At 38.7% G+C, this 27,489-nt stretch overlaps 1 protein-coding gene across 5 annotated transcripts in view; it reads right to left on the bottom strand.

Annotated features, from left to right (window-relative positions):
- Positions 1-27,489, bottom strand: part of IL15 (interleukin 15) — an 81,095-nt gene that overhangs the window by 35,353 nt on the left and 18,253 nt on the right. The window lies entirely within an intron of this gene.

Genomic DNA, 27,489 nt, shown 5'->3' with positions numbered 1-27,489 from the left:
GCCGCTGCCTTCGGCTCAGGTCATGATCTCGGGGTCCTGGGATCAAGTCCCGCATGGGGCTCTCTGCTCAGCGGGGAGCCTGCTTCCTCCTCTCTCTCTCTGCCTGCCTCTCTGCCTACTTGTGATCTCTCTCTCTCTCTGTCAAATAAATAAATAAAATCTTTAAAAAAAAAAAAAAGAAATCAAAACAGGGCAGACCAAACCAACATTAGCATAAATCACAGAAATATGGAGAGTTAACAAAACCTAATGTATGTGATTCTTGACCATCTGGATCTCCTGTTTTACAGGACCAGTGTGCATAGAAAGCTTGTGCTAGAACACTCTGAGGCAGTACTTTTTCTAGCACGATGTGGCACCAACACAGTCTGACTATAGAGCACTAAGGCTGGTCTCCATAATGCTCATGGATGACATCCAACCCTCAGATCAATGTGATATGGGGACAAAGGTCTATCATTCAACCAAAACCCGGGCTTGACCTCCAAATCTGTCAGTTACTGTTTTGAGTAATAGGATGCAGCAAGTAGAATTATACACCCCCCTATACCCCCCAAATCCCACCCTAAATGTGCATCTGATGAAGGATCACCCCTAGGGTTGTGTTATGTTATATGGGTACAGCTGATCTTAATAGAGAGATTATTGAAGGGGGTGGGGAGGAGGTGGCTAATCTAATCACACGAGGCTTTAAAAGCAGAGCATTTTATCTTCCTGGTGGCAGAAGGGAAAGCCAGGTAGTCTCAAATCGTAAGGAGGACTACACACTGCCTCCGAGAAAGCCGCTGTAGGAAGCAATCCCAGTGGCCTCTAGGAGTGGTGCATGACACCTGCCGATAGCCAGCAAAGTAGTAAGGACATTACTTCTAGAGCCACAAAGGACTGGGCCGCCTGGGTGACTCAGTAGGTTAAGCCTCTGCCTTCAGTTCAGGTCATGACCTCAGGGTCCTGGAATCGAGCCCCGCCTCGGGCTCTCTGCTCAGCGGTAGCCCGCTTCCCTCTCTCTCTCTCTGCTTGCCTGCCTGCCTGCTTGTGATCTCTCTCTCTCTCTGTCAAATAAATAAATAAAATCTTGGCCTGAGTTCTGCCAACAAGCTGAATGAATCTGGCATGGATTCTTTCCAGAGCCTCCAGATAACAGCCCAACCTGGCAGAAACCTCAATGTCTACCTTGAGACCCTCGGTAGACAATACAGTTGAGTCTGCCTGACTTTTGATCTCTGAAACTGTGCTATAGTTAACAGGAGTTATTTTAAGTCACTAAGTTTGTAAAGATTTGTTACACAGCATAGAAAACTAACATATGAGGGAATTTATTTAACTTCCAGAACTGCTGAAAAATATAAAAAAAACCAAATCACTCATGGTTGTCATGAGAAGGCACACCGGGTACAGTATTTCACATGCAGAAAGAATTCAGGACGTGATTACCGTACCTTTAAATACTTCATTTTATGATATTTCAGAGATTTCTGACACATTTTGGAAGTCAACCTTTCTGAGGTCCTCTGCAAACCTGTTTAGGTGCTACTTCTGCCTTTGTTCCCCTATACATGAACAGATTTACAGGTTTGTGAGATTAAAATGAAGTTTTATGAGTATTATGGTAAGTGAAATAAGTCAGACAAAGACAATTATCATAGGATCTCACTGACTTGAGGAATTGGAGAAACAAGACAAAGAACCATGGAGGAAGGGAGGGAAGAATGAAACAAGACGAAACCAGAGAGGGAGACAAACCATAAGAAACTCTTAACCTCAGGAAGCAAACTGAGGGTTGCTGGAGGGGAGGGGAGGGGAGAGAGATGGGGTGGCTGGGTGACAGACACTGGGGAGGGTATGTGTTATGGTGAATGCTGTGAATTGTGTAAGACTGACGAATCACAGACCTGTATCCCTGAAACAAATAATACATTATATGTTAATAACAAAATGAAGTTTTATATCACAATAAAATATTCAGATGATTCTACAAAGCCCATGTAAAACCCAGTCTTGTTAACTTGTTATTCTGTATGTTTATTTTGTATGTCTTGTTAATTTGTATGTTCATCGATACACGTCACACTTCAGTTGACCATAAACTAACCACAACATAAAGGATTCGCATCCTCGTCAGTAAACAAAGGTCCCGAGGCCTCTAGGTTGTGGCTCACTGCTGCAATAAAAAGCACCTGAAGTATTAACTGAAACCTGCAAATCTAGTATCAACTTCAGTCAAACAGTTTAAATTCTGGCACCCAAACAGAAAGATCAAGTGCTTTGTTAATGTTCAACTTGCTGACTTGTTGAACTGCTCTGAGTAACATGCAGTCACCAAAGTACAAATGTGTGCTGAGAGAGAAAGGCAGGTCGTTAATTATGCTGGAATATTTGGAATGCAGTAAGAAACCAGAGTGTTTGCTCTGAGAGAGAGAAACCATATAGTAATACTGAAAAGAGACTGAATTCATGAGGCTATTGTCAGGATGACAGGATATTCTATATGTTAGGCAAATATGGGCAGAAGATAGGGAGAGGTAGCCAATTACAGTGTGTGAGTGGAAACACACTGTGGGAAGGAAATAAACACATTACCTCTTATGTGTCATAAGAGGCTGATGTGTTCAAAGAACTGCCATCTAATAGTGGGGAACTCTGAGGACAGTGGGGCCAGGAGGTTATTATCCGTCTGAAGAGGGCAAGGAAGCCGTAGAAAGCTGTAGGAAGCAAAGAAACATCACCAGCATAGGAAATATGGTGAGGAGATAAAGCAAAGTTGAGGTATTTGATTTAGGTGCCATCATTCTCAGAGCAACGTCCTAAGGGAATTGCCAAAAATACAAAGGCAGTCAAATAAAATCATATCCTGTGTGACATAAAGCTACCATTTAACGAGAGACCATGTAAACAGTCGAGCTGAATGTCTGATCTTTGGCACACAACGAAAAGATGGATCATTGTATGCTTTTTCTTTTTCAATGCCAAACAACTATGGGTCCTGATCCAGAAAACAGGGCTTCTGTTGAATTTGTAATTGGATGAAAAATGCATAAAGGCAAGAAGGAAATTTTATCAGTCTACCCCCAATTAATCCATTCAACAAATATGGATCACCCACTGCAACGCTCTAAGTGCTGGCTATGAAGCGAAGACACAACGGTGACCAAGGTCAATGTCATACCTGTCCTCGTTGAGCTCACTGTCCAGTGAGGAAGACAAACCCACAGCTATTACATAATAGTGGGAATTAGTAGAGGAGGATACTATGAAAACACACAAGAGAGGTGTCTAGCCTGAAAATAGACTTTCTGAAGGAAGAAACACGGAAACTAGGGCCTCCAGGGCAAGCAGACATTCCTTAAGTGAGAAGGAGATGGGAGAGTGGTACATGCAGGGGCCACATGTCTAACGGCTAGAAGATAAGAAACGGAGTTGTGTTTTCAAGAAAATGAAGACATTCCCTAAAACTAGGACTATACTCAACATACGTACTTGTCTATAAACTGGAGTATCTCTCCTTTGTTATTACTGCTTTTATGTCTGTTTTTAAATTGGGCAGTGCCAAAGTAGAAGTGGCGAGGAGCCCTCCCTGATTTTATGTATGAAGTTTGCTCTTATGTATGAAATCTACTGTTCAATCTATATCCTGCGAATATTTTTCTATGGAAAACTGCTACTCCCAAATGTTTGAAATCCCTTGTTTTTAGCAAAATGGGCAAGACTGTGTTCCCATTTTGTCATACATACCCACAAGATACTGTAGTATATAAATCATAAAGTTACTGAGACTACAAAATAACAAAGATATATGCAACAACATATTTTGTTGTGAATTCACTTAAAAAATAAGACAACTCTAACCAATTGAAATGACATTGAAACTACAAGATTAAAACAACAAACAAAAAGCTAAAATCACTCTCCATCCCTATTCTATGTTCTTTAAGTCTTGGTTAAACACCGAGAGAAAAAAAAAAACTGAATTATAATCTATTTCTCTTTTCGTCATCAAGGAATTAAAGTGACAGCTATTAAGAATTAATAAATTCTAAAAAAATTCTAATAAATTCCATTGCTAAACCACTGACGATAATGTAATGGTTCAACATTCGCAAATCAATCAATGTGATACAACAAATTAATATGAGAAGAGAGAAGAACCACATGGCCCTCTCAATTGATGCAGAAAAAGCATTTGACAAAATCCAGCATCCATTCCTGATTAAAACACTTCAAAGTATAGGGATGGAGGGAACGTTCCTGAACCTCATCAAATCTATCTATGAAAGACCCACAGCAAATATCATCCTCAATGGGAAAAAGCTTGCAGCCTTCCCATTGAGATCAGGAACAAGACAAGAATGCCCACTTTCACCACTCTTGTTCAACATAGTATTAGAAGTCCTAGCAACAGCAATCAGACAACAAAGAGAAATAAAAGGTATCCAAATTGGTAATGAAGAAGTCAAACTCTCTCTCTTCGCAGATGACATGATTCTTTATATGGAAAACCCAAAAGACTCCACCCCCAAACTACTAGAACTCATACAACAATTCAGCAACGCGGCAGGATACAAAGTCAATGTACAGAAATCAGTGGCTTTCTTATACACTAACAATGAAAATACAGAAAGGGAAATCAGAGAATCGATTCCATTTACTATAGCACCAAGAACCATAAGATACCTGGGAATAAACCTAACCAAAGAGGTAAAGGATCTGTACTTGAGGAACTACAGAACACTCATGATCAACTAAAAAGACTTTAAAACTCTCAAACTAGTAGATTTCCTCAGAGATACAAACAGACTCTTCATTCAACACATTAGTTAGAAGTGGTTACAATTTTTCTTTAATTATAAACCATTACTATGAGCTGTATAGATCGTAAACCCTATCTTATTTCATATTATTATGTGCTAGTAATGATCACTGAAGTATAGGAGAAAAAAATAAAACCGTTAGCCCCTGTATATAGAAAAATACCTACATTTCATCAAATGCAAAATGAAAACCCACAGTATTAGGAAGATGGTCACAACAATCCCAGGCATCCTGCGCCCTTATACAACACGCTTCACCACTCCGCCCACCGAGAGGTGAAGTCTCTTTCCCCTCCCACCAATCTGGATTGGCCCTCTCCCTAGAACCTGCTATGACTGAGAGGATGTGGCAGAAACAACCAGCAATCTCCAAGGCTAGGTTCTAGGAGGGCTTGCCACTGCATTTTCTCCATCTTGGAATGTTTCTGCTGCCTTGAAAGCAAAACCAGGGAAACTACTAATGAAGAAACTACAGGGAGAAAAAAACTCAGACCACAGCCAGTCCCAGGTTCCCAGACATGTGAGTGAGGAAACCTTGGATAAGACGAGACAAGGCCCACAGAAAAGTTGCCCACCCAGCAGAGAGAATCATGAGAAATAATAAAGTGTGGTGGTTTTGAAGCCACTAAATTTTGGGTGTTTTCTTATATAGCAACAGACAACTGAGTCGCTACATATAAACTTTTCAATCACAAGATTTAGAAAATAGGAGTTTGTAAATCCTTGTCAACATATCCCTCAGACTCTATAACATGAGATCATCTAACCCTCCATAACACTCTGAAGTACTTTTCATAACCTCCTTTTTTCCCAACATAACCTATGAGCTAGTTACCATTACTATCCAGATTTAAAGAGGAGGAAACAAAGTCTGATTAGTTTACCCAATTAGTTAGTGTGTCCACAAAACCGAGTCTCCCTTTTAGTCTGTGACTTTCTTCAGGTCAGGCTTACCTAATGCATCTTTGTATCTCAAGCATATGCATGGCGACTGCAATAAAGAAGTGTATATTTTTAAAGCTGGATGGATGAATGTGTGGACAGATAGATGGATGAATGGATAAATGAATCCATTGGTGCCTCCTCAGCTATTTTAAATATTCAAGAAAAATGATATACATCATTTTGGTGGGTAGCTCCCCCACCACCTGCAAACACACCCCCAGCCCCTCCAAGTTTTTTCTTTTCCATGCTCATTGTTTTGGCTATTTTTCACTTGAGTTAGTACCTAGATATTTTATATTCTTGGCTGTCTTCTCCTAAGTCAAATTCTATTTATCAATGCTTCTCTTAAAACTGAGAACTTGAAACTGAACATAATACTGAGTTCATCTAAAACTACTCTCTGTAATCTGAACTCTGCATCCATAAGAAAGGAACAGTCTCTGTGGATTTCAAAAGTTTATCAGAAATAAAGCATCACCTTAACTAAAACAAAATAATTTCTAGGTTTTAACGAAAAAGACTGAATCTCCCTAGAAATTTGTTGTAAAATACAAAATGCCTTGGCTAAATTTACAATCAATAAAAGTCAGCTAGGAAAACGTACTTACTCTCTAGTAATCTACTTGAATTGAGGGAATAAATGGACTCATTAATTTTGGCTAGCTTAAGAGCCTTCTTTAAATTGTACCATTGATTCTGGTTAATTTGGATAGAATTAAAGAACTCAAATTGTTTTTTAATTCTTTCTATACGTATTTACTTTGGTCAGTCTTAAAAGAATACAACTCCCTCCAACCCCACATTTAAAATACAAATAATCTCAATGTTTTAAAGTGACGGGCAGCTGGTTATGAATAAGGGACAGGCAGGGCTAGGCAGGGAGAGACAGGCACGGGGCCATAAGATCAGGCTCACAAAATTCAAAACGTAGGAGATGAAAGAAAACCTGAGATAAGGGAACAAACCAGACCATCCAGTCCTAGATGTCAGAGGTAGGGTCTTATGTAACAGCTACTTGTGACCAACCAAGAATTACTGGACTCTAAAAAGGACACCACTGAAGGGGTTATCACTAGTCCTTACTCAACAGTGCAATCACTAGAGATGTTAAACAGATTTAAGATCCCTGGTTAGTTTTCTATAAAAGAGATCCCTAAAAGCCTTCAGTGGCAACCTGTAGGGGCCCCTCTGACTCCTGAGAGATTTTCTCCTGTATCTTTGCTTAATAAACATCTATTACTTTACTCACTCTCCTTTGTCTGAGAGATTCATTCTTAGACCCCATGAGACAAGAACATCTCTCTCCCACATCAGCTACAATTCTTATGTCTGGTTTCATTCTATCATTTATCATGATTACAGCATCATAGACCGAAAGTAACACTTTTCGTCTCTGTGACACCCGTGACACCCAGCAAGTCAAAATTAATTTTGCGTTAATTTCTGTGGAACTATGAAATCATGAATTCCCTGAAATGGCTATATTACGTTCTCATGAGTATTTTAGAAAAGGATCTATATTAATTTTATTGAACTTACTTTGGTATCTAATTGAAAGAGAAGTTCTTACAAAGTAACTTTACAGGACTCACAAGAAGAAAAATACAATTTTATAAAATCTAGTTCTAGACAAAAATTCTTTTGCTTTAAATATTTATATCATTTTATCTTCACAACACTATTCAATTTTAGTTAGAATACTGTAATACAGGCATCCATGCTCACTAATGACTTCTCAAATTATATAGTTGCTGAAGATGAAGAAATCTAAATCTAGGGGCACCTGGGTGGCTCAGTGGGTTAAGCCTCTGCCTTCGGCTCAGGTCATGATCTCAGGGTCCTGGGATTCAAGCCCTGCATCGGGCTCTCTACTCAGCGAGGGGCCTGTTCCGCCCCCCCCCGCCTGCCTCCCTGCCTGTTTGTGATCTCTTTCTATGTCAAATAAATAAATAAAATCTTAAAAAAAAAAAAAAAAAGAAATCTAAATCTAGATCTCTAACCCACAACAACTCTGCCAAGGTTCTGTTCTTCTGCAATGAATTACAGCAGGGGTTGGCAAGCTAGGTCTTTAGATGATAAATCAGGTTGCAGCTTGTTTTTGTTCTACATTTTTTATCTTTTTAAAAAAATTAGAAGAAGAGTTTAAAACATTTAAAAAGAAGATTCTTCACCATATTTGGTGCACAAAGACTAAAATATTTATCATCTTGCCCTTAACACAAACTATTTGTCAATTCCTGACCAACGGATGTTTCTACCTGAATAGCCTATCACTATCTCAAACTTGACCTAAAATCAAAATTTTTCTGTCCAGGCCTACAAAAACTCTTAAAGACTACAGCAGAGAAAGAAGTACCTCCCAACATACACCACCCCCCTACCCCTCAAAAAAAATTCTCCCTAGACAGTACCCTCTTCTGAAAACTCTCCATTTCTCTCCTATTCAACACTAGCTGGAGTCCCTCTATAACCCCAGCCAGTCATCTCTATGTCTTCCTGGATTCCTGCTGCTATTTGCAACAACTTAATCTGGGCTTGTGTCTCCTTAAGGCTGAACTGTCTTAGCTTCAATCTTTTCTCTCACTTTTTGACTCTACTCTTTGTATTCCTTATGGGTTCATTTATAACAACATTACCATCACCCAAATTTTATCAAGTCTTCCTAGTGCTTACTATTATATGTCTAAATACTATGGTACTTTCAATACATACATACCTACATACTATGACACTTTCAAAGTCCTACTCACTCAAGTACCTTTATTTCCAAATTTTCCATTTAGTTGTCAATAGCAAGTTTCTTATTTCCCTCCAGTGAGGTCGATCAGTTTACCACATTCCACTTATGTTCCATGCCTTCAAATATCTAAAAGAAGGATAATTTTTTACTATGACTAATAATATCAAAGGAATAATTGCTAACAAATAATCAAGTACTACTTATCAGTTACTATTCTAAGCTATGCATCTATTTTTAACTAACTTTTTTATTACGGCAACTTTGTAAGGAAGATAATGGTATTATCATAGCACAAAGGTGAGAAATCTGAGGAACAGAGAAATTATACAATTTGCCCAAAATTACACAGTGAAAACAGGTGGCAGCATCAGAGCAGGAAACCAGGCAGCCTGGCTTGCATCCATATTTTTACCACTATACTATCCTCTTCTCAACTAAAGCAATGTTCATTCCTGTTTGGAAGATCCCTACCATCTGGCTTTACCAGAGGCTCCTACCTTGAAAATGTGACTTGGTCTAGAGAGAGCTTCTTCACAGTAGAGAGTAAAAACACAATCTATATGTAAACACCAGACAACAGGTTACCGTCAGGATCAGAAGGAAGGGATGCAAGTCGATGTCTCAATGAGGATGTAAGAAGCCTAAGAGAAACAGAGGTTGAAGAAGACACGTGTACAGTAAATCCCCCCTTCAGGGGTTGATATATTTGGGAAAGGGAGTGGAGAGTACACTTGGGGGAAGGCTTGGTCCTGCCTCTCAGCTTTGAAATCCCTAATGGATACCAATGTGTTGGGTAGCCCCATTCTAGAGGCAGTAAAATGTGATAGAAGAACCAAGACAAGGATCAGCTAGGCAGAGAAAAAGACTGGAGAACACAACCAAGCCTCCTCTCTGGAAGCAAGTCAGAAGTTTCTCCCTAAACCTACAAAAGAACATAGAAGGTGACTGAGAAGGAGCCAGCAGCGTGCACAGGAGAGGCAGGGGGGAGATAGCATAAAGCAAGCTGACCCCAGGAGAACAGAGATGGCTTCAAAAGCATGACCCAGGAAGGTAGACTGAGGCTCAGAGGATCTGTAGCCTCTATCATTCCAAAGGACTTCCATTTCAAAGAAAATCTCTCTCAGCAGACATATGCACATATGCTTGCTGAAAGTATTATCTCTATCATGAAAGTAATCATACAACAGATTTTAATAAAATTACAAAGTAGTTTACCCACAATTATAAAGTACATATTGAGAAAAAATAATCACACATCATGGATACTTTTGTAATGCACAAATCCATCTCTACAAAGTGGGCTTTACTAATAATAGTGATGGTAGACAAAGTCTAATGTCCCATAAAGAAATGTTAACCTCAGGTGCCTGGGTGGCTCAGTGGGTTAAGCTTCTGCCTTTAGCTCAGGTCATGATCTCAGTGTCCTGGGATCGAGTCCCGCATCAGCCTCTCTGCTTGGCAGGGAGCCTGCTTCCTCCTCCTTTCTCTCTCTGCCTGCCTCTCTGCCTACTTGTGATCTCTCTCTGTCAAATAAATAAATAAAATCTTAAAAAAAAAAAAGAAATGTTAACCTCAGGTTAGCTTTTTCCTTCAAATATTTAAATAACCGATTACCTCAGAAAATTAAAATTTAGATACAGAATTAAGTAAGCTTACTTAGGCAGATGATGAAAGTGAGGCCCATGCTTATGCACATACATGACTAATCCTCGGTATATATATGTGTGTATGGCTAACCCTCAGAGGGCTTTGACAACCTTCTGAATATTATGTGCATTACAATACCCAGACAAAAATAAGCACCTTTCCCAATATCACCCACTATAAGAGAACTAGAAGGAAAAAACACTGAAAAATTAGTATTTGATTCAACTCCACACTTCCTCCTGATAACTGAATAAACAGAGCCCTGAAAAGTAGAAGACGAACTTGTTTCTTAATCCTGCTGACTGGACAAAGCAAGTACACATTTTTGTTAAGGTGAGTGGCATACTGAGAGTGGAAAAAAAAGAGTAAGAATAAAACCACAGATGCTCAAACATGGGGTGGGCAGATGTGAGCTCTCACTAAGGTGGGCCATGCAATCGAAGATTCCAGTCAGACTTGCTTTGCTCAAATTCTTTCATCTTAAGTTACCCCATAGAAAAATCATACCATCATCTCAACAGATGGCAATAATAGTCATCGCTTACTGAATGCCAGCTCTATTCCAAGGGCAATGCCAAACACATCACAGGCTTTAGCTCATGTGCCATTTATAGAATGCCTATGAGGTAGGTATGATTGCTATCTGCACTTTATAAATGAGGAAACTGAGAGCAGAGCCTAAGCAGCCACCCAGAGGCTGTGATGCAATGCGGCCAAGTTGTAGAGCCGTGTTTCAAATTCTAGTCAGCCCAATCTCTTAAACACCGCACCAGTCCTGCGCTAAAAATACCTCTGGCAAAATTCACTACACATTTTTTTAGAATAATAAATTCTTAATAACAGGAATAGAATAGTAATTTCCTATTACAAGCAAATCTTCCTGAAACTAATTCCAGCTTCAACCCTACTAGCAAATCACTCCAAGTATCCCCGTCGTATTGAAGAATAAGAATGGATGCTCTCGCAGTTATTTGGTATCTGGAAGAAATTCCCAGAATTTCTTTTCTTTCCTTATCTTTTTTGGGTTTTTATTAGTTATTTGAGAGAGAGAGAGAGAGAGAGAGAGAGAGCACAGAGGCAGAGAGAGAAGCAGACTCCTCTACTGAGCAAGGAGACTGATGTGGGCAGGACTCGATCCAAGGACCCTTCCATCATAACCTGCTCCAAAGGCAGATGTTTAACCAACTGAGCCACCCAGATGCCCCTGAAATTTGATTAATAAAAACAAGATGTAAAAATATACAATTATAGCTATTCAAAAACATAAAACCATTACTTGTAGCTATTACAATTATTTACTTTGATTCTATAATTATTTAACTAACAAAGTAAGCAAATTACCTGAGACATCATATGAACTAAAATAGCAAGTTCTATGAGAAAGTTTGTAACAAAATGAATGAAAAATAAAAATTAAATAACCACTTATTTTCATGTTCATCATCTGTATCTTAGGAATATATAGAGAAAATTACCTAATTCACATTACTGACAAAATTATACAATACTTAGGAATGAACATGATAGGAAATACATTAGAACAATATAAAAAATCAGTAAAACTAAAGGACAAAAGCAAAAAGTAAAGCAAAAAGGACAATCAAATACTTTGAGAAGCATATTTAATTCCTGAATGGTAACACTGTATATTACAGAGGTATAATTTTCTTTCTAAATTATTTCATAAGAAATGAAATTGGAAGTGAAATTGACATAAAAATTGAAACAGGAAGTGAGATTGACTCTGATTTTTAAGTTCATGTGGAAGAGTCCACTGGTGAAAATAATTTTGAAATTAAACAGGAAATGACAAATGCTGGCGAGGATGCGGAGAAAGGGGAACTCTCCTACACTGTTGGTGGGAATGCAAGCTGGTGCAGCCACTCTGGAAAACAGCATGGAGGTTCCTCAAAATGTTGAAAATAGAACTGCCCTATGACCCAGCAATTGCACTATTGGGTATTTACCCTAAAGATACAAACGTAGTGATCCAAAGGGGCACGTGCACCCGAATGTTTATAGCAGCAATGTCCACAATAGCCAAACTATGGAAAGAACCTAGATGTCCATCAACAGATGAATGGATCAAGAAGATGTGGTATATATACACAATGGAATACTATGCAGCCATCAAAAGAAATGAAATCTTGCCATTTGCGACAACATGGATGGAACTAGAGCGTATCATGCTTAGTGAAATAAGTCAAGCAGAGAAAGACAACTATCATATGATCTCCCTGATATGAGGAAGTGGTGATGCAACATGGGGGCTTAAGTAGGTAGGAGAAGAATAAATGAAACAAGATGGGATTGGGAGGGAGACAAACCATAAGTGACTCTTAATCTCACAAAACAAACTGAGGGTTGCTGGGGGGAGGGAGTTTGGGAGAAGGGGGTGGGATTATGGACATTGGGGAGGGTATGTGCTTTGGTGAGTGCTGTGAAGTGTGTAAACCTGGTGATTCACAGACCTGTACCCCTGGGGATAAAAACATATGTTTATAAAAAATAAAAATTTTTTTAAAAAAAAGGCAATTAAAAAAAAAAAACTAGTCCTAGTAGATTTCAAAATTTACCACAAAATGAAAATAAGTGACCGCTGTACTGACAGATACCTCTATGAAAGAATCTTGGAACAGCAGGTAAGAAAAATGGTTACTACTTAACAAAGATTCTATGAAGTTACTGGTTAGGTGTTGAGAAAAATTATATTCTCCTCTCACTTCATATGACAAATTCCAGCTTTAAAAAAAAAAAAAAAACAGCTAGAAAAAATACATTAACTAAGCACCTGATTTCTGGATAGGCTTAAGGCAATTAAAAAAAATTCAACAAAATAAGATTGATAGATTTGACAAAATAAAAATGATTAAGTTCAATATATTAATGAATAATGAATAAAATAGTGGGATAAACAGACTAAAAATGTCTAAATAAAAATTTTAAATGTACTGGTGACTTACATATTAAAGGATTATAAAATTTGGTAAGAAAAAATATCTCCAAATATGAGAAACTTGAACAGATAGGTACAAAGAGTAAAAATGCAGACAGTTTTAAGGAATTCAGTGTCCACAGTTACCAAGAATGCAAGATAGAATGAAATAAGATTTCTCACTTAACAAATTCACAAAAAATTACATTTTATTGTATTTTTTTCTCTAAAGGTAATACAATCACAATGTTGAGAAACAAAACAATATGGAAAGGTAATTCATTTAGAAATCACGCCCTCATTCTCTTCCCTTTCAACCCTGTATTCTTTCCACCCTCTTCTCTTTAATTAAACAACCATTTTTATTAGCTCCTGTGAATCCTTGACAGTTTCCTGATGAAATGCAAGCAAACTGAGAAATATATATTTATATTCCCACATTCCATAAATCAAAAAAAGACTACCATTTTGCATGAGGTTGAATTTTTATGAATTCAAAGACTGCATTTCTTGTTATGTAAACTGCCTATTGATGATCTTTGCCGGTTGTTCTACTGCTTTTTATTTCTCTCCAAACCCACGATTTCTAAAATACACTGGAAAACTCTTGGCGGGGTGCCTGGGTGGCTGAGATGGCTAAGAGTCTGCCTTTGGCTCAGGTCATGATCCCAGAGCCCTAAGTCCCAGCTCAGCTGGGAGTCTGCTTCTCCCTGTGCCATTCCCACTGCTTGTGCTCTCTTGCTCTCTCTCTCAAATGAATAAATAAAATCTTAAAAAACAGAAAAAAAAACTTGGTGATTTCAGAGGTAAATACTTTTGCCAAGTTTACCATTCGTCTTCAGGATTTCTCTAGAGTAGCTGTTTTTTTGTTTTGTTGCCAAACCAAAGGATTTAATGAGTCAGATTTGTCTTTTTTTTTTTTTTCCCCATGCTCTCTTTTAGATGTTAGAATTGAATCATAGTTATAAATCTTTTCAGTTACATTCTTTGGGGTTTTCTAAGTATTAAAGTCATCTACAACAACAGTTTCTCTTGTCTGGTGCTGTTGACTAACAGCTCTGGTAAAGCATCAGCAGTAGGCATGAGAGCTGTGCGCCCTTATCTGGTTTGTCTTTTGGCAGAAATAGAAGTGCCTCTAGCATTTTGCCATTAATTATTATACTGTTTTTGGCGTGTGTATATATGTGTGATTGCATAAATTGTTAGGGTTACAAAATGTTTAACTCTTACTTTACTGAGTTGTCTCTTTAAAAAAATATATCTAGAATGGCTGTTGAATTTTGTCGGATGAACACTCAGCATCTATAGAAATTAAAATAATTTTTCCCTTACATCAATTAATATGATGAATTCTTTTTAGTAGAGTTCATAATTTTTCATTCCTGGAATGAACTCTACTTTATCATGATATATTACTCCTTGAATGAGTTACTGGATTCTTTCTCCTGATAATTTTCTGAGTTTTGCAATGATGTTCATAAATGAAATCATGGGTAGTTTTCTTGTGAAATTTTGACCAAGCTTAGGTGGTCAATGATATTATGACCTCATGAAAATAATTTAAAGTTTTTATTACTCTAAAAGAGGTTAAAGCACACTGAAAGGATCTCTTCTTAAGAAAATCACCAGATAAGGGGCGCCTGGGTGGCTCAGTCGTTAAGTGACTGCCATTCGCTCCAGTCGTGATCCCAGGGTCCTGGGACTGAATCCCCCATCAGACTCCCAGCTCAGCAGGAAGCCTGCTTCTCCCTCTCCCACTCTCCCTGCTTGTGTTCCCCCTCTCTCTCTGTGTCAAATAAAAAAAAATTCTTTAAAAGAATCACCAGATAGAATGTAATACACAAATGATGTAGATAACAACTAATACCCAGAGTATCTACTTTAAAAAGATGCATGTTTTAATATTTAAGGTAACGCAGAAGAGTAAAATATTAACTAACAAATTAGTAGAGGAAAAGGGGATAGTAAAAAGTTGATTAACCTACACAAAAGCAAGAAAGGAAGAAAAAGCTGCATAAAGAGATGGATGGGAGATATAAACACAATTATATCAGTACTTATATTAAATGAAAATGGACTAAGATTGTCAGGTGGAATTAAAAACAAAAATGTAAAACAGAGCCAAGAGACATGCCTGTAACATACGGGCAAAGACATGCCGAAGGTAAATGGAAGGGAAACTATATATCATGCGAACATTAAATGAAATAATCTGGGATAACTGTATAATATTGGCAAAAGCAGACAGTAAGCCAAATCACAAAACAGGAGGGTACTTCATACCCATAAAAATGTCCATCCATCAGAGGGGTCACCATCCAAGAGAAAACCTCCTAAAACTATAGCTTTAAATTTTATCAAGAAAATGAATAGAAGCCAAAGGAAAAATAGGCAGATTCACCCTTATTGTGGGTGATTTAAAAATATCCCTCGCACAAGTTCATAGAATAATAATAAAATGTAAATTCACAAAGGGTAGGGTAGTTCTAAAAAAAAAAATCCTCTTGATCTACCTGACTTGTACGCTGCATTATACCAACAACGTCAAAATTCACACTTTTTTCAAGTTCTATTGGAACATTTGCCAAAGTTGACCATATGTTGGGTCATTAAGCAAGTCATTACAAAATTAAAAGGACTGAAATTATTCAATGCTTATTCTCTGACAATTCTGGCTGTGAAATCAGTAACAGGAAAATACCTAGGGAATTCTTAAATGCTTGAAAATCAAGCAATACATTTTTTAATAACAAATGAATCAGAGGAGAAATCCCAATGGAAACCAAACAATAGATACGACATCATGATTAAACACAGAAAAAGTATTCCATTAAGGAGTGCGATTCCAGACAAACAGGAGGAAGTGAAAACGGGCGAGAAGTAGGAGAGGGAAGAGAGCCCACAGAAGGGAGGACTGTGGAGCTAGGCATTTCTAAGGGCACACAGCACACAGACTGCACCTTAAGCGGTCATTCTCAGGCAGAGAGAAGGTCAAGAATGTGTTACTAACTCCATCATCATCCTGGTTAGAGATGAGCCACAGAGCCTGTTTGTTCATTCCCATCTCCATGTCAGGAGGAAAGCCCAGGCAAGAAGCCCCTGTGAAGTCCCTCGGAGTTTCTAAGAGGCGGCATATACCTCTGTTTTGAGCCAGTCTAGCTTCATCCCTGGAAGCTGCCACTGAGGAACACAGTCCCTTCCTTCCGGTGCATTCCCCTCCTTCTGGAACGTGCCCTCTGAGATCTGCCAGCAACAGGAACAGAGAATCTTTCTCCATTTCTTACAGCAGTGACTTCCTGTTGGAGCTTCGTTCCAACTCAGAACAGGGTTCTTTTCCTTCTTGGACTGCGGATCTGCTGGTGACTGTGGACCTCTGCTGTCACGGGGCCCTCCTGTCTTGCCATTCCTCTGTGCCATTCAGTAGGGCTTCCGGGACAAATTCTGCTTGGCCTCCACTGCTTTTGCCTACACTGACACAAGGCTGGATTTTATGGCTTTTCTCTGACTCTGACATTTGTTATGGATGGTTTGTGAGTCACCCTGCAGTCCCATGCCATATGAGTTCCTGGTGGGAAATTACACTGGTCCCAAGCTACTGCGCTATTCGTCACGGCACCAGGAAGAATTGTTTTAAAACTAAAATGTCAGCACTCGGGAGGATACCGTGTCACCAAGGCTCACAGAATGGGGCCAAAGGTATAAATTTATACATATTTTCTGGAATATGTGCTGAGCACCATTAAAATATTTAAAATGTCAGACATCTTAATTCCCCTCTTTGGAAATTTTCCTTAACAAAACTGTCAAAAATCTAGATGGAGATTTATTCAAAGATATATTCACATAAGTATTATTTTTAATAACCACAAATGAATGCAATCACAATAGATTGTGATACATTTTAAATCAGAGTATTATATGCACATTAAGAATAATATTTACTTACTTACGTAATGTCACAGGGAAATGTCACCGTCTGCTGTTAAGAAAACAAACTACGAGACAAATGTTCCAACTTTTTTGTATCCACTATGTAGAAAAAATAATGATGCAACAAGTTGTCTCTTAGTAATTGCATTGCTGGATCTGATATTTTCCCCACTTTACGGTTTCCTATAGTTTCACTCTTACCATAAGGAGCACATATTACTTTGATAATCAGAAAAACAGTAAGGAAAAAAATTAAAAGCTTGATATAAATTGAATTAAAGATGATGACTCAAGACCACCCATGCCTATAAGTTGCAGTTCTGGTCAAAATAAAAAAAGGGAAGCGTGTAGAAAAGAGATCCTATATAATCTAGTCTATGCTCAAATTCAGCTTTCTAAATGCATTTATTTGAGAATCTAAAAAAAGAAAACAAAGATAATGATAAGTACTTCATGAGATATTTAGTTAGCACAAACATCAATGTGGCCAAAATTTCTTGAGCATAGAGTCTAGTATGCTTCCCAGCGGATTCCCCAAAATAAAAGCTACCTTCAAAGGAACAGCCTACAGAAATAACACCTCTCTGAATCCTTGTTACTGCAACCCCAGTGCTCAATAAGAAACATCTTACAGTTGATGGCCTATTTTGACTATGCAAATTGTAAGAATGTATCTTTAATTCTAGCTGCCTATCTTCTTCTCAATCCTCCCTCACTTCAGACAAGAACAACTATCACAGGCCTACACAAAATAACCACATCAAAATGCTTCTCTTATGCAGTATCCCAAAGGAAGCCATAACTAAAAGTCTAGGAATCAAGGAGAATTAGAAACACAGAAAGTATATGGCACTTTGCTTATGACCTCAAAACAACTGAGGGGAGGTTCCTGTTAAATTTTTTGATATTGCAAGTATGATTTCATTTAAAGAAAATTCCTCTATTTCCTGCCCCAGAATAGATCATAATGGGTTTTCTTAAAATAATGTGTCTATTTATTTTCAAAAATCTCTCGTAGTGACAAGACAATTCAGAGCTATGCTGCTATTCTAAGAATGATATTCTATCCCTCAATATCCAAAATCCCATCCTGATTCTTCCCTGAGCTCTCAGCAGCAGCAACTCCTAACACGTGTCTACGCTGAAACTGTCATTAAGTTGTTTCTTGAGTTTGGGGAATTCCTAATAAAAATTCTTCTAAGAAACAGAGCAGTTTCGAGGAATCATATGAAGCGAGCTCATCATACTTTTTCTTTCAATTTATATTTACTTTATTATTTTCTGATGCCGGAAATGACTGCACAAGAGAGGAGTTACCTTTTTCCTACAAGTATTTGTATTGTTTCAATTTTCATAAACACTTCTACTTACTCCTTTGTTTATCCTGATCTATACACACATTTCAGAACTTTTTCTTGAAGGGATAAATGTAAACTGAAAGTAAAAATAAAATGTGTATTTTCACTTTATCAAAAATAAGTCACATCCCTTGAATTTCCATTTCTATGACTTTATTTTGTTTCATTCTTGAGACTGAACTTGACTTCACATTGTTCTCAATATTTTTCAAAAGTTTGAATGAGTCATTCAGAAAAATCTGATCTACTTTAATCTCTAATTTCCTTATCCTGGTGAAATCATTCAGAAACTGGATGGTTGGATTACATATTTGGTTGGTTTTAAGCATCTCAGTTCCTTTAAAATAATAATATAGGATCAAGTGAGAAATAGAATTTCTTCATCTTATATATGCAGAGTAGGCAAACCATAACCCACAGCCCAAACCTCACCCACCACCTGTTTTGTACATAAAGTTTTATTGGGACAGGGTCACACCCATCGACGTCTATGGCAGGAATAAAGGCAGAGTGGACTAATTCGGTAGATCATTCAGCTTATAAAAGGTAAAAGATTTACTTTCTTTTTTAATTTAGCAATCTTAAATTCACTAGTTCATTCAAAGAATGCACAAATGTTATGATATTTAATTTCAAGGACCTTCTGACACTTTTTAAAATTTTTTATTTTTCCAGTGTTCCAAAATTCATTGTTTATGCACCACAACCAGTGCTCCATACAACACGTGCCCTCCATAATACCCACCACCAGACTCACCCAACCTGCCCAACTCTCTCCCCTCCAAAACCCTCAGTTTGCTTCTCAGAGTCCACAGTCTCTTATGGTTTGTCTCCCCCTCCGATTTCCCTCAACTCACTCTCCTTTCCATCTCCCAGTGTCCTCCGTGTTATTTCTTATGCTCCACAAGTAAGTAAAACCGTATGATAATTGACTCTCTCTGCTTGACTTATTTCACTCAGCATAATCTCTTCCAGTCCTGTCCATGTTGCTACAAAAGTTGGGTATTCATCCTTTCTGATGGAGGCATAATATTCCATAGTGTATATGGACCACATCTTCCTTATCCATTCATCCGCTGAAGGGCATCTTGGTTCTTTCCAGTTTGGTGACTGTGGCCACTGCTGCTATAAACATTGGGGTACAGATGGCCCTTCTTTTCACTACATCTGTATCTTTGGGGTAAACACCCAGTAGTGCAATTGCAGGGTCATAGGGAAGCTCTATTTTTAATTTCTTAAGGAACATCCACACTGTTTTCCAAAGTGGCTGCACCAACTTGCATTCCCACCAACAGTGTAAGAGGGTTCCCCTTTCTCCACATCCTCTCCAACACATGTTGTTTCCTGTCTTGTTAATTTTGGCCATTCTAATTGGTGTAAGGTGGTATCTCAATGTGGTTTTGATTTGAATCTCACTGGTGGCTAGTGATGATGAACATTTTTTCATGTGTCTGTTAGCCATTTGTATGTCTTCTTTGGAGAAGTCTCTGTTCATGGCTTCTGGCCTTTTTTTTTTTTTTTTTTTTTTGACAGGATTAACTGGTTTGTGTGTGTTGAGTTTGAGGAGTTCTTTATAGATCTTGGATATCAGCCCTTGGTCTGTAGTGTCATTTGCAAATATCTTCTCCCATTCCGTGGGTTGCCCCTTTGTTTTGTTGACTGTTTCCTTTGTTGTGCAGAAGCTTTTGATCTTGATGAAGTCCCAAAAGTTCATTTTCACTTTTGTTTCCTTTGTCTTTGGAGACATATCTTGAAGGAAGTTGCTGTGGATGATGTTGAAGAGGTTACTGCCTATGTTCTGCTCTAGGATTTTGATAGATTCTTGCCTCACCTTGAGGTCTTTTATCCTTTTCGAGTTTATCTTTGTGTATGGTGTAAGAGAATGGTCGAGTTTTTGATACCAATGGTCGAGTTTTGACCAACTCCTGGCAAGATGCTGAAAATAAGTTACAAATATCTATTCTAAGAGTGGAGTAGCAAAGTCTCCACTCAGACACTCAGTAGTAAAACACATTATAACATCATATTTTCAAGGGATATATAATTTTGAAGGGGTTTGAATATGCCAATAAATTATACCATTAGAAAACCCTAAAGTAAGATATTTCCATTTTAAAAAAAGGTAGTCAGGGTGCCTGGGTGGCTCAGTGGGTTAAAGCCTCTGCCTTCAGCTCAGGTCATGTTCCCAGGATCCTGGGATCAAGTCCCGCATCGGGCTCTGTGCTCAGCAGGAAACCTGCTTCCTTCTCTCTCTCTGCCTGCCTCTCTGCCTACTTGTGATCCTGTCTGTCAAATAAATAAATAAAATCTTTAAAAAAAAAAAAAAAAGGTAGTCATACTTATGCCATTTTTAAAAGTTAAGGAGTATAAAATAAGAAACATCCAAATTTCGGTATGGCCCATAACATACAGGATATTTATGTTAATATTAATAATAATAAAATTATCCATATAATCTTATTTCTGACTCTTACCGATTTAATAAAAGCTTCATATAATTCTAAGTCCAAAAGTGTAGCCATTCAATATACATTGTTGTATGCTGGAACCTTTTGAATTATTTAAAATATTTATTCAAAACTCAATGTGTACAAGAACCTAGTAACTGGTTTTGATCCTTAAGGAACTTGTCAACCTGGGAGTAAAATTGCAAATAACTAACTAATGCACTTAGTGTTTGAATAGAAAAACAAAGAAAGGTCCATGTTAACCCCAAAGATACAGATGTAGTGAAAAGAAGGGCCATCTGTACCCCAATGTTTATAGCAGCAATGGCCACAGTTGCCAAACTATGGAAAGAACCAAGATGCCCTTCAACGGATGAATGGATAAGGAAGATGTGGTCCATATACACTATGGAGTATTATGCCTCCATCAGAAAGGACGAATACCCAACTTTTGTAGCAACATGGATGGGACTGGAAGAGATTATGCTGAGTGAAATAAGTCAAGCAGAGAGAGTCAATTATCATATGTTTTCATTTATTTGTGGAGCATAACAAATAGCATGGAGGACATGGGGAGTTAGAGAAAAGGGGGTTGGGGGAAATTGGAAGGGGAGGTGAACCAGGAGAGACTATGGACTCTGAAAAACAATCTGAGGGGTTTGAAGGGGCGGGGGGATGGGAGGTCGGGGTACCAGGTGGTGGGTATTATAGAGGACACAGATTGCATGGAGCACTGGGTACTCCATGCAAAAACAATGAATACTGTTATGCTGAAAATAAATAAAAAATAAATTAAAAAAAAAAAAACAGGGTGAAGCAATTAATTCTAAAGAGAGGAAGATAAGGGATTGGGACAGACTTCAGTGAGAAGGTGACATTTGAGCTGGCCTTTCAAAATGAGACTTGTACCCTGGAAACAAATAATACATGTTAATAAAAAATACATAAAGAGATAGATTGAAAGTAAAAGAATAAAAAATGATATGCTACTTAAAAAAAAAATTAGTGGGGCACCTGGGTGGCTCAGTGGGTTAAAGCCTCTGCCTTTGGCTCAGGTCATGATCCCAGGGTCCTGGGATCGAGCCCCACATCAGGCTCCCTGCTCAGTGGGGAGCCTGCTTCCCCCCTACTTGTGACCTCTATTTGTCAAATAAATAAATAAAATCTTTTAAATAAAAATAAAAATAAAAATAAATTAGTAGTGTCACTCCAGCAAATTGACATTGCCCACAGAGCTGAGAATTCAAGAAGGTGGGTAAGGATGATAGTTTAAGAGGATCTTGAATGTGGCTTTACGCTTGCCCTGGAAGTGACGAATAGAACCAAATGCTGGGGATGAAGAAGCATTAAGTTGCCCCACATTCTAAAGAGAGTTTTACAGCTAGGTCCAGACACCCAGTCCAGAGCTAACTCAGGCAAGCCCTTACTACTTTCACTTCCTCTAGACCACCAACTTCACCCCAAGAACCCTTCCCACATCCATACACAGAATACTAAAATACCAGGAAGGAAGAGAAAGACAATGATTAGAATCACAAGCCAAGGGAATGATGAGAAATGCTATGGGGCTATACATAAAAGAGACTGTGCTACAGACTGAATTGTTTTCCCCAAAATTCTTATGTCACAGCCCTACTCCCACTGTGATGGTGTCTGGAGATGTGATTAAGGTTGAATGTGGTCATAAAGGTGGGGTCCCCATGATGGGATTAGTATGCCTATAAGAAGAGACACCATGGACATTATTTCCTCTCTCTTCACCACGTAGGGACACAGCGAGAAGGCAGCCACTTGCAAGCCAAGAAGAGTCCGCAACAGAGAAGCAAATAGTGGCCATCTTGATCTCAGACTTTCCAGCCTCCAGAAGCTCAGGTCTGATATTTTGTTATGGTAGCTAGCCTGAGCAGTACAGACTGACATCTCATCTCCTGGGTAGACATCATATCAGCTCAAGGGATTTGCTGTTAAACCTACTTGACCAAAGAGGAAAAAATATTATAATGGAGAAAAGCATCAAATTTTATTTCCAATGTTTGATTCAGCAAAGCTGTGGATCAAAGCTGGCCTCTTAGCAAGGCGACTCAGGTAAGTCCCCTTGCTTATCCGATGGGTTAAGTCCCATTAGGGACTTACCTGGTAGGCTGTCCCACTAGTGGAGAGAGCTGAGAGGACAGGAAGAGGTTAAGACTAATCACACACAGAGGGCCAGTGTAGAGACCACTATACGTGTGAGGAAGAACTCACACAAGTCCCAAGGAAATGCCCAACTCTAGAATCCTCCCCCCACAGAAAGCATCAATGATGAGTTACTATTAGCCAGGAAGAGAAACAACAACCAACAGAGAATGACCTCCTATCAGAAGAGATCTTGCCCTTTTGCCCTACGTCCCCCTCTGGGTCCCAATTTCCATCAGTGAAAATCAGAAGGAGGCTAGAAGGTATGAAAACGTGAACCACGCCTTCTTCCCCCTACTAGTCCCACAGGTCTAACATGAACTGGAGGAACATACGAAGATGAGACTGAGATTTTAAATGGACTCCACAGTTAAATCATTAGAAGCAGCCAGCATGCTCTAGGACCTGACACTCTGCAAATGAATCATTGCAAATGGTTTAAGAAGGACGTGGTTCCAGAAACATTTCAGAGTTAGCATAAAGACATCTTAGATACCAACTGTTAAGGAGGAGAAGGAAAGAGTCAATGACTGGTCAGAAAAGATTAATTTGTTTTGGATTTAAGGCAAATTCCTATTTTCATCATTTCATCATTTTTTGTCCTCTAACAATATCTTTTCTAGTTTATTCCCTTTCAAATCCCCCTTTTAAATAATCTATCACTTAAGGCATTACTATTATACAATATCAAGAATCACAAGAATTCTCATTAAGCTTTGTGTTGATGGCAAAGATCAATGTTTTTGAGAAAAATGATCAATTTCAAAGTTGGTCTTGGACACAGCCATCAATCTTAGTGCTTGTTTTTGTTTTGTTTTGTTTTTCTTTTTTGTCTCCACTTGTGCATCATATTCATTTAACAGCCAGCCCTTAATCGTGATTTTACCTCCCACTTCACTGGGCTCCTCTACCACCTCCTAAGAACTTCTTTGAGATTTTTCCTGGGTATTTTTCCATCCTCTCTATGAAGCTCCATCAACTCTATCAGGTACACCCAAAGAGGTGCATTCCTGGGATACTTTTCCCTCTCCCATCAGGAAGCAAAATACCTTGACAGCCAGGACAACTGATGAATTCTGCATATGGCATGAGATTGAAATTAGCAGACACAAAAAGGGCACAGAACAAGCATTCAGACCCATCCAATTTTCAAATATAATGCCCCTGAGACATGGCTATGGCTTGTTGGTTTCCTGTTTACCCGTGAACTTCAAAAGGGAAAATAAGTAAGAGCACCTAAGACTGTGGTTTAAAGCTGGGTAGATTCAGGACAGTCTAATCCTTCATCTGTTAGCAACGTGGACTCAGATTTCCTATCCCAGGGAGACTGCAGGTTAGCTCCTTCAGGAAATACCCAAGAAGAGGCAACACAAACACTAAGAGAACAAATGAAACTCTAACTCAGCTTTCCTGCCATTTTGCCCCAAGAATCTACCCCAGGTTAAGTGACACCCTCTTAAAAACACTGTAACAATGTGCCTTCCCCATGAATGCATAGCAGTAATACCAGATTACGGTTGACCTAATCAGGTCGTAGGACCCTGTGTGGCCAAACGTATGTTTGGGAAAATTTATCTCGTTCCCCCGCAATTTAATTAGTACATACTGAAATGGAATTAGAAACAAAGAATGTTAGATACTCCCAAGAACTTCCGGCTGGGTATCCATCTATCATAGAGAAAGTTCTTGATGAAGACATCAAGTGACTTGCTCTGAACAGCAAGGCTATGAAGGAATCCATACGCATTCCCATTAAGTTGTGAAGGTGCTATTCAGAGTTGTGGTGAACACAGAGGCACTCACTGCACTCACTGCCCCAACTAACAGTTCAGAGCGGGGTCTCTCCCCAGAAACGCCCCCAGTGGAAGGGAGCTATCTAGCACAAGATCACAACATCTCTGTGTGGGGGCTTGGCCTCCTTCGTTGGGAGTTGGAACATCCCTGAAACTCCATCTGGGCTGCAGAGCACTCACTCTCCAAGGGACATGGACCCACTGGCTGAGGTCTCTGCTGACAACTGGGTCCCTCTTCACTAGCCCCCTCTGCCTCCCTTACTTCCATCATGGCTTCCTTCCAGTACGTATCCTTCCGGAGAACATACCCCAGCAGGCCTCCTGCATGTGCATTTCTAGATCACAATCGGCTTCCCAGGGATCTCAACCTACAAAAACAGTCTCTTCTAGTACATCAGAAAATCCAGCCCTGGGAAACACATGGTCTTCACCGATGTAGATTATTGCAGGATTTATTTTAATTTAACAAGGCAGACTATGAATCCCCAATGAATACCCAGAAGTTACAGAAATTTATTTAGACAGAGAACCCTCTTTTTGTGTTGAAAACCTTCTGAGACTGTTTGTGGAATATTCTCTGGGGAACATGAATGCAATTCACTCTGGCTCACGTTAGAAATTTACTGCTAAATTTACTCATGTCTGTATGTCCTGTAATAGCAAAAGATTGGAAAGAACTTAAATCTCCACAGAGGACTGCTTAAACAAATCACAGCAGAGCCACAGAACGGAATATTATGCACCCAGTATGAAAAAGTATCCAAGATACAGATTTTTAAGTGCAAGAAGCAAGGTTACTCAATAGTGCCTATTTTTTTCTTAGAAAGGACTGAACATACGTTTATGTTTCCTTGTACATGCTCAAAATATTTATAAAGGTATGAACTAGGAAATGATAACAGTGGTTGCTTCCATAAAAGGGAAGTAAAAGCAGCTCAATCCCCTCTGAATTTTAAACCATGGGAATACATTACCTTTTGAAAAAATTAGAATATTAAAAATTAAAAGTGAAACACCACAAAGTATAAAATAGAAGATATTTAAATTCTTTAATTATACATGAAGAGACTCTGAAAGAAAAATGCATAACATCTCTACAAGGTTCCTTAGATTATGAGCTCCTTGAAGACAGGAACTATGTCTTCCTATTCATTTTTTCATAATGCCCAAAGCTTTGCAGAATGCCTGAACCAGAGGAGGCAGTCAATAATGTATTGTTTAATTGAGTCCTACTGCTTCCATATGGCAAAAGATTTCAAGTAGCCCTTCTTTCCTTTCCTTCTCTTTTAATATTAAACAACAAAAAATATTTTTTTAATGTAGGATCCAGGGAAACTCTAGAAACAAAGGAAGACTAGCAAATTCTTTTAACGTATTTTCCTGGTTTGGTTGTTCTGTTATTAGCCTATAGTCATCTAAAAATTATCTGGAGCTATGCTGTCCACTACAGTTGCCACTAGCCATATGGGGCTATTTAACTATAAATGTAAATTAATTAAAATTAAATTAAATTAAAAATTCACTTCCTCAGTTGAGCTAGCCACGTTTCAAGGGCTCAAATGCCACATATGGTTTGTGGTTACTTTATTGGACATGGCAGATGGAGAACATTCTCACCACTGCAGAAACTTCTTTTGGACAGCACTCAAACAGATATGACAGACTTTGGTTTCAGTCCTATCCGGATTGAATTCCAACTTAATCACTACAACTAACAATAAGGTTTAATGGAGATTAACCAATCTCCCTGCGCCTCAGTTTCATAGTGCCTCCCCTCACCAGGTCATTGTAAGGATCAAGTTCACTCGTGAACACTCATGTTCATACATAGAACAGGCCCCGACACACAGTGAGCACTCGAAAATGTTACCTCTCTGTGATTATCACCATCGTGAATGTGACACCTCAGCATGAACCAGGCATCATAACCCTCACAGTCAGGCTGTTCTACCCTTCCCAAAGGTCCCACAGAAAAAGTGGCCATTAACATCCTTACCTCAGTGTTATTGAAGTACCAGTCTATAGTGAATACAGCGTACATGAATTCCTCAGGAGGGCCTTGCGGGAAAAAAAATTGTTGGGTTGTGTGGTGAATTTGCATTCTGGTGCAAGCTCTATATTGGGTCAGATCCTGGAAACAAATATTTTCATACTTTGGAATGCAATAGTCTAGTTGGACATGATTTTAAAATTCTCACCAAGAAGACATCTGTCATACTTTGCCATGTAAAGAGCGAAGTCTACTACCAGCTAAACCGAAGGGGAAGAGGCAGCTGGGTCAGTCAAGGTGAGGTTTTTATAGCTGGTAAATGTGAATTAAATTCTGAAGAACATAACTCATGATGAGAGGAGAGAGAGAAGTGGAAAAGAATGGCCAAGGAACAATACCCCGGGAAAGGAAAAAGAGAGAAAAGCCTTCTAGTTTTTGCCCTTCAAAAATCAAGAAATATTTTCCTTTTACCCCAGAGGGCAAGCCATTTCCTTGCTACCTTGTGGTTTCCAACAACAGAAAGCCACAAAGACCTGAATTTACTAGTAGCCAGTTTTGGCCTCTTTAGTGCAACTGTGCAGTAATCTTGATAGAATAGGATAGGATATGAAATATATATAACTTTAAACTCGGAAAATATGATAACTGTCTTTCTCTGTTTGACTTATTTCACTTAGCATAATCTCCTCCAGTCCCATCCATTTTGATACAAAAGTTGGGTATT

This window comes from Mustela erminea, chromosome 2 (assembly GCF_009829155.1).
Source record: "Mustela erminea isolate mMusErm1 chromosome 2, mMusErm1.Pri, whole genome shotgun sequence".
NCBI classification, from domain to species: domain Eukaryota; kingdom Metazoa; phylum Chordata; class Mammalia; order Carnivora; family Mustelidae; genus Mustela; species Mustela erminea.
Note: the sequence above shows the minus strand (reverse complement) of the source record. Positions and strands in the feature narration are given on the sequence as shown.